Source organism: Pleurodeles waltl, chromosome 6 (genome assembly GCF_031143425.1).
Source record: "Pleurodeles waltl isolate 20211129_DDA chromosome 6, aPleWal1.hap1.20221129, whole genome shotgun sequence".
Classification (NCBI taxonomy): Eukaryota; Metazoa; Chordata; class Amphibia; order Caudata; family Salamandridae; genus Pleurodeles; species Pleurodeles waltl.
This window is the reverse complement of record NC_090445.1, coordinates 1169019153-1169035772: the sequence shown is the minus strand read 5'-3', so window position 1 is coordinate 1169035772 and position 16620 is coordinate 1169019153. Positions and strand designations below refer to the sequence as shown.

The window sequence follows — 16620 nt, the reverse complement described above, 5'->3', positions numbered from 1 at the left end:
GACAAGTGGGTACTAGATATAGTATCCAGGGGACATACTCTAGAATTCATTCAGAAGCCTCCAAATACACCTCCAGCAGGACCACCACATCCTGGGTTAAAACAGCTCCTCAAAGAAGTATATTTAATGATATGCAAAGCGAAATAGAAGTTGTTCCAATTCTGCATATGAACCGGGGATTCTATTCCTGCTTTTTTCTAGTAAAAAAGGCTTCGAGAGATTGGCGTCCCATACTTGATTTGAAGGCTTTAAACAAGTTCCTGAAAAAACAAATGTTTTGTATGATAACGCTTCAGGATATTCTATGCCTCTTGAACACAGGAGATCACATGACATCTCTAGATCTCCGGGATGTGTATTTCCATATCCCAATACATCTAAACCATTGGAAATTTCACAGGTTCAAAGTAGCTGGTATACATGTACAGTTTCGAGTCCTTTCATTCAGATTATAATCGGCCCCCAGAATTTTTACCAAAGTGCTGGCCCAGGTAGCGGCTCACCTAAGTCATCTGGGGATACAAGTCTTTCCATATTCGGACGACTGCTCATAAAGACATCCACAAGAACTCAGGTGGTAAAGCACACATCCATTTGCCTCCAGTTGTTCAAAACTCTAGGCCTTACCATCAACTATAGCAAATCACACTTCCATCCCACAAAGAAGCTGAATTTCCTAGGAGCGATACTGGATACTATCCAAAGCAAAGCATCTCCATCTCAAGAGAGACGGCAAAAGATTTCTAAAATGTATCAAAAGCCACCAACAAAAATGTTTTTGTCAGTTCAGAATTACAAATCATTCATGGTAATGATTTCTTCATGTATTCCACTGATCCCAAATTGCCGACTGCACATGCGACCTCTACAGGAGCAAATATACCCTCAGTGGCTCCAAGTGAATGGCTTCTTCAACGATTGAATTCAGATCACACCAGAAATGAAAACTGTCATGTCTTGGTGGGAAAAACAGACAAACTTATCCAAGGGCCTTTCTTTTCTTCGACAAGTGCCGGAATATATAATAACGAAAGATGCGCGTTGCTCAAAGGTTGGGGTGCCCACCTTCAAAATCTACAGATAAGTGGCAGCTGGACACAAAAGGACAAACAGCTTCACATAAACTAACTGGAGCTGAAAGCAATAGATCTGGCACTGAAGTCTTTCTTACCAAAAATACAAAACTCAAAAATTCTCATCAGAACGGACAATACCACAAGTATGTTTTACCAGAACAAACAGGGCGGCATAAAGTCCTTGGAGCTTTAAAGTCAAACTCAGAGCATAATTTCTCTGAAAGCAGAACACCTGCCAGGACAAGTCAACATCCTAGCGGACTCTTTGAGCAGGACATTCATCTCATATTACGCGTGGTAACTCGACCAACAAGTTCTCAACCATCTTTTCCAAAAGTGGGGCAAGCTGAATCTGGATCTTTTTGCAACATACAAGAACAAGAAATGCCCATATTAAACAAGCTGGCATCTTCAAAAAGGGTTGTGGGGAAATGCCTTTTTGATGAGATGGTCAGGAATCTATGCCTAGGCTTTTCCCCTGATTCCGCTCATGCCCAGAGTGATCAGCAAAATGAAAGCAGTGGGATGCCATCTCCTCCTAATGGCACCCAGGTGGCCAAGACAGGTTTGGTTCACAGAACTCCTTCTGTATTCGGAACAACCACATGTTTTACTCAGACAGACAGCAGCCCTACTGACCATGCACCAGGGCCAAGTCCGGTATCCAGATCCTTTATCTCTACACTTACCAGCCTGAATTCAATGAATACTCCACCTTGAAGATCTCATCGGAATGTAGAGAAATATTGGCCAAAGCCAGAACGAACACCACCAATAAGACCTATAAACTTAAATGGAAGTGTTTCTGTTTGTGGTGTGCTACGGAAGCAGTCCATCCTATGTAGTCACCCCGGAACAAATACTTCCTTATTTATTACATTTAGCCAATTCTGGGCTTTCTTACTCCTCAATACAGGTTCATGTGGTGGCAATTTCAAGATTCTGCCGCTCTCAGCACACCTCCTATATTCTGCCAGTATTGTAAAACAATTCCTCAAGGGCCTTTTTAGAGTATTTCCACCGGTGAGGAAACCTCCACCGTTATGGTCTTTAAACATGATGTTAGGACAACTCATGAAGCCTCCTTTCGAACCAATCCACGGGTCAGAGTTAAAATTCATCTCTTGGAAGACATCGCTTTTAATAGGTCTCACATCAGCAAAAAAGAGTGAGTGACATACAAGGCTTCACCATCAAGGAACCTTTTCTTCAGTTCACTCCAAATGGTGTTATACTTCAAACAAACCCTAAGAATATATCAAAAGTACCATCAAACTCCATCTAAATGAGCCAGTGGTCTTAACAACGTTTTTTCCTAACCCTCAGACGGTTGTGGAGAAAGCGCTGCATTCGCTAGATGTAAGGAGATGTTTAAAGTTTTATCTTAAAAAAAACACGGGGCATTCAAAAATCGTACCAACTATTCGTAGCATATGGAGATACAAGAAAAGGCTCTGTGATATCTAAGCAGACCATTGCCAGGTGGATTGGATTAGCTATACAATTTTGTCATGCCCAGGGAGGAAAATCGCTGCACAGTAAGGTTAAAGCCCGCTCTACCAGAGCGGTAGCCACATCAGCAGCGCTCTTCGCGGGAGTACCCCTGCGACACATTTGCAGGGTAGCAACATGGTCCAGTCAACATACATTTACAAAGCACTACTGCCTGGATGAGACGAACAAAATGGATACAGCCATTGGGCAAATAGTGATAGGACATCTGTTCCATTAAGGTGAGCCTCTCTGGTTATCCCACCTTCCACTTAAAAGGTATGTGATCTATATTTGTCTAATGTTATTGTTGTAAATATTGCTGTTAATATTATTATTTATATTATTTTTATTGTTGTTATTATTGTTCTTATCATTCTTAATACATCTATATATTGCTTTCTGATATTAGCAGAATGTAGCATCATTCCTATTGTTATCGATGTTATGGCTAGAATAAATGATATCACTGCTCGCTACTCTAATTCAAGCATGTGAATCTATGAAAGATCCAATACTGGAGAAGAAAACTGGTTACTTACCTGTAACTGTAGTTCTGATGGATACACCTACCTGTGGATTCCTCACCAAAAGAATTCTCCCCTTGCGCCAGCCTCGACGGAAATTTCTTCTAGCTCTGCACATCGATGATGACGTCACAATCGCCCGACTCCACGCGACACCGTATGATGTCATCCAGGCAATAAGAAGTCCTCGTCGACGTGCAGACGTCAGTTCCCTTTTTTCCGTGCCCGAGTGACGGTTAATTCTTCGAGGCTCACAGGGAGCTACTGTTCCAAACGACGGTTACAATGTTGCAGCCAAGGAAATCCGGCTTTAAACCATGTAACCAGTGCGGGGGTCGGATGTCGGTTACCGACCCCCATGAGAATTGCCTCTGGTGCCTTAGCTCCGACCATGAGGTCGAGTCATGCGGCTCTTGTCAGCGCATGAACCCTAAGGCACTTAAAGAGAGGGAGGCGAAATTGTTCTTGGCTCGATCCAAGAAAAAGAAGGAGAGGCGTCATCGTAGGGAGTCTTCTTCGAGATCCTCGAGATCTCATCACCATCATAGTCACTCTCGGCGCCATCACGGGTCTCGGCGCCGATCGAGCAAGGGACAGTCTAGATCAAGATCGGCTTCTCCGTCAGCTCAGCGCAGTCCGACGTGGAAGGTTAGCCCGACCGTCACCCTTCCGCCTCCTACGACCCCGACGTCACCCGGGTCGGTCTTTGAGGTCGAGCCTCCCCAGAGGCCAGAAGGTTCTCCTGGCCAGGAGTTACCTGGACCTTCTTCGGCATCTATGCCGGCGCCGGTGCAGGAGCAATACCCGGCTTTCCCGACTCCGGGAACGGACCCTGCGGTGTTCTTAAACGCCATGTTTAACATTTTTACTTCCATGGCGCCGGGTGGAAGTCATGCAGGTCCGTCTGGCCCTTTGGCCTTTAATTTGGGCGTTCCCACGTCTTATAAATCGACGCCCTTCACCCCATTTTTATCTGCTGCACCTGAAACGTCGCCCAGACCGACTACACCTGCTACGGCGCCGTTGGATTTGCCTCGGATCCGATCGACAGTTAAGCATCCTGTGGAGCCGGAGGGTCCGGCTTCGGACGGATCCGAGGTTCAGCGCCGACGGAGATCTTCAGCGTCGGCCGACGCCTTATCGACGCCGGGTCTGGAGTCGAGGCTTAGATCAAGACGTCTGGCTCTGCGACTATTGGAGGAGGAAGAGTATGCAAGACAGCACCTGGAGGAAGGTGAAGTTTTGGAGGCCTCTGGTGACTTCCAGGGTCTGGATACAGCTAGTGGCTTGGACACTTCCCCGGAGTGGGATCTAGCTTCCCCTGGAGAGATCACTGAAAGCAGCTTCATTCCACGCTGTTATTCGAAAGGCTGCTGACTTTTTAGATCTTCCCCTCCCTACTGCGGAAGTCAAAAGAAATTTGTTAACAGAGGTTTTGCACCCGGCTTCTGCTTCTGCTGAGCCTCTTTTGCCCTTTAATGAGGCACTGCTGGACCCCATTAAGGACATCTGGATGAAACCTGTGTCCACCGCTGCTGTCAAAAGGGAGTTGGCTCGTCGCTATCGGGCGGCGCCTGGTGATCCGGTGTTTCTCTCCAGACAACCAACACCGGAGAGTCTAGTGGTGCAAGCCTCATGTTCATCCAGATCCTCTCCTGGCTCGTTTCCCGGAACACCTGCGGACAGGGAATCAAAGAAGATGGACCATACTGCAAAGAAGACCTTTTCATCTTGCAGTATGGCCTTAAAGTCATCCAATACGACCTGCATACTGGGGCGTTACAGGAGATGTTGCAGCTGCTGGCGGATGCTCAAGCGGCAGCAACTCAGGTGATCCAGTCGGGATTGGATACTTCAGACTCAGTGGCTGGAGCTATGGGCACGACCATAGTTTCTAGGAGACAGTCTTGGCTACGGTCATCTGGCTTCTCGTCTGACGTGCAGGCAACTCTTCTCGATCTTCCCTTTGATGGTGAGAGGCTCTTCGGCACAAAGGCGGACTCTGCCCTGTAACGTTTTAAGGAGAGCAGAGCTACTGCAAGATCTTTGGGACTCCATTCTTCTGCTTCATCCTCCTTTAGAGGTTTTTGGAGGTTTAAAGGATTTGGACGTGGCTCTTCCTTTTGTGGAAGATTGCAAGGACCACAACAATCTGCTTCTACTCTGCCATACAGATCTTTCAGGGGCAGGGGCAGAGTCCGTACGAGAGGAGCCACCTTGCAGCACTCTGCCTCTTCCTCTTCCTCGGGAGGGGTGCAGCAAGGAAAGCAGCCGTAGTCCTCCTCCACTCCCTGTCCACTTGTCTCCGGTAGGGGGGAGACTTGCCCATTTTCTTCCAATGTGGGAGGTTATAACAACGGACTCCTGGGTCATTGATATTGTGAAGAAGAAGTATGCTCTTCCCTTTCGGGAATTCCCTCCTCCCTTCCCTCCCCGCCCATCCTTCTGTTCGGAAGACCATCTTCTCCTATTACAACAGGAAGTATTGTCCCTATTGGCAAAAGGTGCAATAGATTTGGTTCCCGAGCAAGAGAGGGGTCAGGGCTGTTATTCAAGATACTTCCTGATTCCCAAAAAGGATGGTCGGTTGAGACCGATTTTGGACTTGAGGGTTTTGAATTGGTTCCTCAAACAGGAAAAGTCTAAAATGCTGACCCTGTCACAGGTTCTTTTGGCGTTGAACGAAGGAGACTGGATGGCGTCGGTCGATTTGCAGGACGTGTATTTTCATATTCCGATCCTCAAATCGCACAGGAAGTATCTCCGCTTTGTGGTGTGATCACAACATTATCAGTTTGCGGTCCTCCCGTTTGGTCTTACTTCAGCGCCTCGAGTCTTCACAAAGGTGATGGCGGTGGTAGCGGCAGAGCTCAGAAGAAGGGGGATAGCGGTATTTCCCTACCTGGACGATTGGTTGATCAAAGCCAAGACTCCGGAGCTCGTGCAGCACCATCTCCAGTCGACAACTCAATTGTTGTACGACCTGGGTTTTTCAGTCAATGTACCCAAATCTCACCTTGAGCCCTCTCAACGCCTCCTGTTCATAGGGGCGGTATTGGACACAACTTTGAATCAGGACTTTCCTCCACCCCAGAGGGTCTAGGACATTCAGGCGTTGATTCCAATGTTTCAAAATGGAGCAGTAGTTCCAGTCCTCAAGGTCCTTCGTCTGCTCGGTCTGTTCGCTTCTTGCATACTGTTGGTCACTCATGCACACTGGCACATGAGGGCTCTTCAGTGGTGCGTCCGCAGGCAGTGGTTTCAACACAAAGGGGATCTCGAGGAATCAATAAAGATCTCCAGAGACACTGCGGTGGATCTTCAATGGTGGGCAGCGGTCGACAACCTGTCACATGGAAGGCCGTTCTTGCTACCCCCACCAGTGGCCTCAGTGGTAACGGATGCTTCCACTCTAGGGTGGGGAGCTCATCTGGGGGACCTGGAGATCAAAGGCCTTTGGTCTCCAGTAGAACAGAGATTACACATCAATCTTTTAGAATTGCGGGCAGTGCGTCTGGCTCTCAAGGCCCTCCTCCCTTCCATTTGCGGTCAGTCAATCCAAGTTCTAACGGACAACACTACTGCGATGTGCTATATAAACAAACAGGGAGGAGTGGGGTCGTATCTTCTCTGCAGAGAAGCTCTTCGTCTCTGGTCCTGGCTTCAGGAGCACAAGATCTGCTTAGTGGCACATCATTTGGCCGGAGTCTTGAACGTGCGTGCGGACATTCTCAGTCGACGCAGCTCGGCCGACCACGAGTGGCGTCTTCATCCAGATCTGGCTCTGTATATCTTCCGGATGTGGAGATATCCACAAATAGATCTGTTTGCAACTCAAGAGGATGCGCAGTGCCCGCTATTTTGCAGCCTCCAGTATCCGGTGCAAGGAGCTTTGGGGGACGCGTTTCAGATGTCCTGGAAGGGTCAGTTGCTTTACGCGTTTCCCCCCCATACCCTTGATTCCTCGAGTTCTGAGGAAGATCCGCCAAGACCGAGCTCAAGTCATCCTAATAGCTCCGGATTGGCCAAGAAGGGTGTGGTATTCGGACCTTCTCCAACTCTCTCAGTGCCCGCCGCTCCGTCTCCCTTGCAGGGTGGACCTCCTCTCGCAGTCGCAGGGGCAGATTCTACACCCCCACCTCCAGGGCCTGCATCTTCATGCCTGGAGATTGAACGGGGCAATCGGAGTTCCTTTTCTCTCCCACCAGATGTGGTGGATGTTATTTTATCGGCCAGACGACACTCCACCAAGTCAATATATGCTAATCGTTGGGCTAAATTTGCATGCTGGTGTGGAGAGAACAGTTTAGATCCCTTAAAAGCTAGTTTATCTGACATTTTGTCATTTGCACTCTATCTGGCACAGAAGGGTTGTGCGATTGCCACAGTCAAAGGTTATTTGTCTGCTCTATCCGCTTTTCTGTGCCTTCCTGATCAGCCATCCTTCTTTAAATCTCCTATTGTTTTAAAGTTCCTAAAGGGGCTCACTAACAAGTTTCCACCAACGCCATTCGTTATGCCTCAGTGGGACCTCAACTTTGTCTTAACTTTTCTAATGGGGTCCCCGTTTGAACCGATGCACTCTTGCTCTTTACGGTTGCTAGTATTCAAAACTCTTTTCCTGGTGGCCATAACATCTGCCAGAAGGGTTAGCGAGCTTCAGGCTCTCACTGTAGAACCCCCAGACCTTTCTTTCTTTAGGGACAAAGTGGTGTTAAGGACCAAGGCGGCTTTCCTACCAAAGGTTGTTACACCCTTTCACCTGGGGCAGTCGATTACTCTCTCTTCCTTTTACCCTCCACCTCACCCATCCAAGGAGGAAGAGAGGCTCCACCGGCTGCATCCACGAAGAGCGCTGAGCTTCTACGTCGCCAGGACGAAAGAGTTCAGACATGATGATCAGCTCTTCGTTGGATACGTGGGGAAGAGGAAAGGTAGAGCGGTCCACAAGAGAACGCTATCCAGGTGGGTCATTCTATCTATTAAGATTTGCTATTCTTTGGCGAAGAAAGATCCACCTGTGGGGCTTCGTGTCCATTCCACCAGGGCCAAAGCAGCTTCATCGGCTTTGGCTAGAGGTGTTCCTGTGGCTGACATCTGCAGGGCACCGACCTGGGCGTCCCTCCATACTTTTGTCAAACATTACTGTTTGGATTCTGAGTTTAGGAGGGATGGCCATTTTGCTCGCTCGGTGCTGCAGGATTTCTTGGTTTGACCATTCGGGCACCCACCTCCGGAGGTAGTACTGCTTTGGGACGCTATTCTTTTGGTGAGGAATCCACAGGTAGGTGTATCCATCAGAAGAATAAGTTACTTACCTTCGGTAACGCTTTTTCTGGTGGATACAGTAACTACCTGTGGATTCCTCACGGTCCCACCCGCCTCCCTGTTGCCTGACTGGTCAAACCAAGATATCCTTGGGTGCGCATCCTTGATCTTGTAAATATGTATATAACTGATTCATGTATATAGTTATGATAACTGTATATACAATTTCTTTACGAATTAAGATAGTTCAAAGAAGACCTTTTGATCTTGGTTTATATATGTACATATTTATTTCTCTCTGGTTATGTGCATTCATTACTGTTATTTAGAGTGTGTTCTATAATAAATGTTCTATTTTCATTCATTTTGGATGAATATGTGCTCTTTAGGTTTAGCCTGTTCGCCTCTTTGGCACGTAAAAAATGGTGATAACTGACGTCTGCACGTCGACGAGGGCTTCTTATTGCCTGGATGACGTCATACGGCGTCTCATGGAGTCGGGCGATTGTGATGTCATCGTCGACGTGCAGAGATAGAAGAAATTTTCATTGAGGCTGGCGCGAGGGGAGAATTCTTTTGGTGAGGAATCCACAGGTAATTACTGTATCCACCAGAAAAAGTGTTACCGAAGTAAAGTAACTTATTCTTCTCCAATATTGGTATCTTTCATAGATTCACATGGGACCCACCCTCCTCCCCTCAGAGGCTCCCCTTATTTCTAAGACTATGTACTTCACACTTGTACAGGAAAATCTGAGGGAAACAGCCTCTGTTGGGAGTGTTCTAGAGGGTGCTTTCGCCTGATTGGTTGAGTTCAGATTTGATTATTTTTTATAAAAGAACATGGATAGGCTATAACAGTGCCTGTATAGACCATTGAGGCCTAGTGTAATAAACTTACTGCTATGTATATTTAAGGTTACCGTGGGACTCCCACCTCAACGACGGGGATGATTCAAGCATGTGAATCTATGATACCAATACTGGAGAACTACAGTTACATGTAAGCAACCAATTTTCTTATCCAACAGAGAGGAAAGCCAAGCACCTGGCCATTCCCTGGTTGTGACATTTATAGACTGTGGCATCTTTGAACCCTGCTGGATATTATTGAATCTTGGGATCTCAAATTCTGCTTTAGATGCTCCATTTCCACTGTTGCCTGGCACTCAGATGGAGCATATGGTCACAGCACTGTGGGTACTCGCATGGGGTAACATTTGACTGTGCTTGTGATATAGGTAACAACTGGCAGCTCCCATGACAGCCATAATCATGGGTAGCATGACTCCTGTGATGCAGCGCAAATAAATGTTTGAGCGGCAGTGCCCATAGGAACGGGTAGAAGGGGTGGGCAGTAATGCAGAGGGCTAGTGGTGGAAAGAAGTGGGGGCAGGCATCAGTTGCAAGCCATGACACCTGTGCTGGTCTCTCCAGGAAACAATTGGCCAGGGGCAAGGAAACAGAACGGCACCTTCCTAGTATCAAGGATACACTCTGTCTTTTCAGCATCGCTGCACAGTATGCCCTTTTGAAAGAGATCTCTCGAATCTCCTAGGGGAAGCGATACCATATACATTTGGCTGTCTGGACTCTTCATCGAAGCCCCCATTTTAGGTACCATACAGAGTTTGACTCATACAAAGTGAAACCTGCTTTGGCTGTTGTAGCATGCACTGCCTCGCTCTCCACAGGCATTCTTCACATGTTGGCAACTTGTGCACGTGGAATATCTTCACATCTATAGTACATGCATGTGCAACATCCATTACTCTTATAACTCAGCGAAGGACCCGGTTATAGAGAACTGGCAGAATAATTTAAAACACAGATGAGGCCAGTATGCTACTTTCCATAATGCAGCTAGCAGAGAAAAACCCTGCCTTGCCCTAGAATCATTTCGCCGCCACCTCTGCCAGTCCCCTGATGGCAGGAGAATCGGGGTGCACATGTTGTGCCCTTCCGACCACAGAGCCCCACCCTGGGTCTCATTCCACATCATGGAAAGGCCTCAGCATACAAACATGATTGTTGTGTGTGCTGAATTTGAGGTCAAAAGCAATGCTGCATGCTATAGGTACTTTAAGGGCAATATATATCTGCCCTTAGATATCCACTACAGCCTGTGGAACAGCAAAAGTGATGAACTGATGAGCTCCATGAAGGAAATGCGAATATGAAAAATAACACCCAGATTACTTGCAGGGGTTGCAGGAGCTGGAGGGTCCCAAAATCAGCTGGCTATCACAGGGAATGTTTGGAAGAGAGATTCTCGAAAGCCAGCATTTCGATCTCATTAGTTTTCATCTGCATTGTGTTTACATCATCCATGAAGCAGTGGCACCCATATAGTCTCTGACTGGATTTAGTAAGTGGCCTTGTCTCCATTTACATGTATGATAGGCTGAGGAACATCAGCATAAGCGTTCAAACTCAAGCGACATGTAGGAATCAAGTATCTTAAAGATGCAGTGAAGCTAAATCAAATCAAATCATTAGCATTTGTAAAGCGCGCTACTCACCCGTGCGGGTCTCAAGGCGCTAGGGGGGAAAGGGGGGGTTATCGCTGCTCGAACAGCCAAGTCTTTAGGAGTCTCCGGAAAGCGGAGTGGTCCTGGGTGGTCCTGAGGCTGGTGGGGAGGGAGTTCCAGGTCTTGGCCGCCAGGAAGGAGAAAGATCTCCCACCCGCCGTGGAGCGGCGGGTGCGAGGGACGGCAGCAAGTGCGAGGCCAGCGGAGCGGAGGGGGCGGGTGGGGACGTAGAAGCTGAGGCGTCTGTTGAGGTATTCCGGTCCCTTGTTGTGGAGGGCTTTGTGTGCGTGGGTGAGAAGACGGAAGGTGATCCTTTTGCTGACTGGGAGCCAATGCAGGTGTCTCAGGTGTAAGCTACTGGACAGTGCGGAGCTCAGGGCAGAGCCCATCGGCACACCACTAGCACTTTCTTTGAAGGAGAGTGATAATGAATTACTGGAACAGCCTGAACATAGCCATCTGAAAAAGAATGAAGCCAGATCGTGTCCACATCTCTCATGTCAATATTAGCAAGGCTGTCTAACAGGATGGAAGTGAAACCATATGAAATGCTGCGAAAGATCCAGTTTAAGAGTGGCTTCACCACCTCTAGCTAGCAGCAGGAAATTACGAATATCATTAGTCGCTGAAACTACTACACTTTAAAATTTCATAGTATGGACGAAATCCCAGTTGGTGGAAGTCAAAAATGCTGCTGGCTCAATAAAAGCAGAAGTCTGGTCGTTGGCAATTCTAACCAAAAACTCTTCCAAAAGAAACTTTCCCACTGGTATTTGGAATATGGGAAACTGAACACCTCACCCAGAAAGATAACTGGTACTTAAAGTGTTGGCGCGTTTTACTAATAAACTTATGTTTTTTTCGCTGGGGATCAGACACCACTCCCACAATAATATATGACAATTACAATACATTTTTTTTAATGAATTACACCCAGTACTTAACAACATTTGCAATGCAATGGGTTTCGGGTTTGCTCGAGTTAGAGCTAATAGCGTTGTAAATTCCTAACTGGACTTTCTTGCTACATAAATTGAAAATGAAAAGTAAAACAGTAGACAGAAGCAAGTCAATTCAAGGCACCACAGCTGCCATAAGCGTGAGTGTGAGAGTTATTGGCTCCCTGCATGAATGTCTAGAAAGGATCACTGCTGGGATGGAAGGGAAACCGAAACCGGGGGAGGGGCCATCACACGGTGTAACAGGAGGAAGTGTGACGAAGTGTGAATGCCAACAAAAATCTTCACTTAGTGAAATCGCCTGGGAGGGACCTCTGCACACAAAGGAGGGACATTACGCAAAATACACCAATAAAAATGAAGCATTTAGTACAAGCACAACAAAGAATGAATAGCAAGAGTGGGCAAGGTTAAAAGCCCACCAAGAGATTACAACAGGCCAGAACGCTTACGCGCTCTCAACCCTAAGGAAGCATTTAAGACAAGCACAACAACGCATGAAAAGCAAGATTGGGCGTGGTTAAAAGCCCACAGAGAGATTACAACAGGCCACAGCGTTTGCCTTCTCGAATCTAAAAATGAAATGTAGTTTTGGGGAGGAGAGTGGTGGTGTGGACATATAGAGAACATGGGTAGATGTGCCCTTGCAGAGCCCTGGTGTTGGTCTCTAGTGGCAGTCTCTGATCAATGGATAATGTGTTTCTGGCACTGCCTGACGTAGCAGATGGTGAGGCACCTCCGAAATGCTTTGAGGGTCTACTTAAATGTTTCACAGCGACTCGGGTTGCTTCTGAAGCACTGCTCTGCTTCTCTGACTCGCTGTCTCAAGATGTCTGTTGCACAGTATGAAGGTGTGCGCCTGTAGGAGATTCATAGTGTGCTACCCTATGAACTATTATTAGACTGATCCACCTGTGGAGACGCTTCTTGGGGGCTGGAGGCAGGCACACGATTAAGATGGACTGCAGGAAAGGCTGACTTTCCTGGAACAACACCATCAAATGATGAAGGAAAAGACCGATTATTTGGGAAATCTACCCCAGCAAAATAATTTACATGTCAAGGAAAGTTAGCACTGGCGTTCTGAACACAGCACTTGAAAATCATATCCGGAAACTGCTTGTTTTATTCCATGGATAACTTCGCGTTGGTGCTAAATCACACACTTATTAGTGTTCTCTACCTACTAGCAAAAATAAATTAGTCCCACTAAACTCATAAGAGTTCACATAAAATACATCATCGTCACATTACAGAAATTTAACTTTATGCAGTTTGAAAGGTATACTGTCTCAGTCTTTGAGGATGTCTATGTACCTGTGTATGATAGGTCAAGGCAATCCAGACACATCATAGAGTTTCTGCACAATGAAATAGTCCCATATCATCTGGGGTCCCTTACCCCTGTCCTTAACTATCAATAGGAAACAACAATTTCAGGATCAAATATTAAGTTGTAATAATTCTGAATCTGACTGCCTTGAAGGAATAGAGGCCCAGGACGGTCAGCCAAGCACCGATTTTGAAATCGCAGATACAGCGTTGCAGTAGAGAGACAAAAGAAGCCTGGCTAAGAGAAGACTATGGGGCAGAGAGCCGCGGGAGGCCTTCCCCTGCATACAGATGCTGGAATTCACTGTAGTTGTGTCTTCTCTTTGGTTTATGTTTGATAATGATTCCTATGATTCCCTAGGTTTAAGTGACCTCTTATTGGAATATTACATTTAAGTTAATAGTTGCATGTCTGGTAAGCAACTATTTTCCGGTTTGTTCCCAGGCCCTAGGAATGCATGACTGGAATTGTATTTGTTCTCTAAACGATGCTGTGGAGACTACCTGTGGAGCTGGGATATCTGTTGCCTGCCCCCACCCCTTTATGGGTTGTCGTATACTGAAGTGTAGTTTCCACGTTCTTTGTTTATTACTGTTATTGTTTTTTTGTCATAGGGTTATTGTCTTTCCTTCTATGTTGAATTTCTTTTTAGTTAGTAAAGATATGAATGCAGTAGTTCGAACACCATAGAAGTTATAATATGGGGCTGAGATTCACAGGGATTTTGCTGGGTTGAGGGATATTATCAGGCTTACCATTAGTCCTGATGTTTGTATGGACTCTTCTATTAGCTGATCTTTATCAGAGGCAGGAGCTCAATTTAAAACTGCCTGCATCACTCATAAAGTTCCACACTTCTCTTTACCCTGGTACCTCTCTGAGAAACTCAAAATTTCAGGCGCTGGTGGAGATTCGTGACATGCTAAATTGCCCTTACTCAAACCCCCACCATCAAGCACTAGCGATAAATGAACCAATCCTTCTCCAGTGTCACAAGATTATGGAACTCCCACCGAGCCGTCACCTAACTTCATATCATGTCACTTTCAGAAATAATCTCAGAGCTCTTCTCTTTCAACGCCACCTAGCCTGACCCACTTCTACTCCCTCACGCTTCCACCAGGTGCAGAGCAACATCACCCAGCACAAACGACTTGTGACCATTACGTAATACTGTACACCCTACTTGTAACTGCTTTGTTTTACAGTGAATAAGTGTGAAGTGCCCTACCTCACAGGAAGGCTAATCTGGTATTCCCTCAACTGCTAATGTGCATGTATATTTTCGATTTGTTATTGATACGTTCTGCTTTATTGTGAAGCGTTTTGAGGTCTACGGGCCGTGTCTGTGCTAGATAAAATCACAAAAATAAATAAGTAAAATCCTTATAATTCATTGAAAGGCTCTACTGTCTGATGGATACCCACAGTCAATAGATGTACCATTAATGTACAAGGATTAAACACCCCAGTGAACCCTGGTGTAGCCCTCCGACACAGTCTAGACTCTTAAGAAATAATGATGGTACTGTTACAAGAGAGCCCCTGGTTGTGCTTACATGGGTCTTGATTGAGGTCCCTCAACTACCCTGCATGAGGCAAGGCTCTCCTCTTTCCCAATTTTTGTTTACTCTTTCTGTGAAACTTCCTTTGCAGAATATGTGTCAATAAATTTGAAGAGTTGCAAGAGTTTGCGGCCAGCATTACTGAACGAGCCAAACGGCTTTGGATTGGTAAAAGTTGAGTGCTTTAAATCTATGCCCAAAGGTGTCCCATAGTGCCCTCCTACCATTTTTGATAAGCTGGCATGCAGTGAATTTTCAAGAGCTACCAGCCTTTCTTAACTACCTATGATCCCAGGCTGGTTGAAGCAACTGATTATACTGCTGTATTATTCCTCCATTATTAGAAGTCATGTTTAAGGACCTCTATGGATTGCTTAACAATATTTTGCTTTGAGAGTATCGCCGACCAGGTCATTCATTACCTCTGAAATTCTGATTGATCTGTCTAAAACATTCAGAATAAACTTTTTAGAATCACACCAATACATAAAATCACATGAATATTTAAATATACACTTTAAAATGAATATATACATAGAATGGACCTTTCTATATATTGAAAGATGCATCCAGATAGCACAGCTGAGATCTCTGCTCAATCTAATTACATTGTGTGTGCACGTTGTGAAAGAATTCTCCTTGAAGCCCATTCATATGCTCCCTCCCCAGAATAGAAGGAGCCCTGCTGAGCTCTACCACAGCCACTTTGATACATTGAACTACCATGGTCTGGAGATGGGGTGCAGCCATGTTCCCATCTCTAATAGCTTGTGTATTACACACCCCAGATTTCTCACTGAGCCTCTAGGATAGGGGCCTTATCCACTTAATACATATTTCTCGCCGTGCTATCAACACTAAGAGAAAGTAAAACAAAAAAGATGTACCAAAGGTTTCGCCAGCTTATCATGTGTGATTCTCCCGGAACCCTCATAAACCTGAATACAATCATTGGTAAACTGATTTCTACTTGTCCGTTTATGAGGGATAAAATCATCTTGCCCACTTTTTCCCCCAAATTTTGGATTCGCGGACACCGCCACCAAAAGTGTATGTCATCTGCACCCTCTAGGCCGCACTTCAGGCAGTTGCTCTTCCTTTGAAGGCCTATTCTAGCTAGCCTTCTGGGAGTCCAATGGGCCCTGTACAAAAGTGAACAAGCGATTCCTCTTCAAGGAAGCAGGTTTTACCACAGACCAAAGTGTATTCATAGATGCCTGCCAAAGATGAGGGAGCTCGAGTGCTGGGAAATCTGATTTCCACCCCTCTACGGGTAACGAAAGAGAGGCATCCTTGGCTTGTATTAATACCCAATACCATCTTGAAACTTCTTTCTTTAACCTCTGGGCACCTATAATTTCACTTTCCCAACCTGAATCAGAACAGGGAGATGGGGCCCGACGTCATTTCTAATCTCAAAATTCTTACCTGGAATGTAAATGGTCTCTGAGTAAGCAGCAGGAAAAGGAGAATACTTGAATTTTCAAGATTATCTGACAGTCATATTTTCCTCCTGCAGAAGACACTCTTAAGACATGAGTGGATGAATATTCTTAAGACATAAAAATTGATCACTCAGTTTGCCTGTACTAAACAATCTTGCAACGTGAAATAGGTGGCAGTTATCGTGAAAAACAGGATTCAGGGTCATTTGACAGATGTAAGTGTTGACCCTAGGTGGAGATGAGTATTGGCGAATATCAAGCTAGATTGCTGGGTTGAAAAATGGGAGGACTCTGGGTCCAGATGGGATCCCAGCCGAAGTATACAGACTTCTAAAAAGAGAGCTTGTTCCTATACAAATTTGGCCATCCCAGGCACTTCAAAAAAGTAAGATTAAAAGTTCTTAATACCGCTTGCAGAATATGGT

General features: G+C 45.9%; 1 protein-coding gene across 3 annotated transcripts in view; it reads left to right on the top strand.

The window, feature by feature from the left end:
• Nucleotides 1-16620, top strand: part of ASCC1 (activating signal cointegrator 1 complex subunit 1) — a 725998-nt gene that overhangs the window by 363430 nt on the left and 345948 nt on the right. The window lies entirely within an intron of this gene.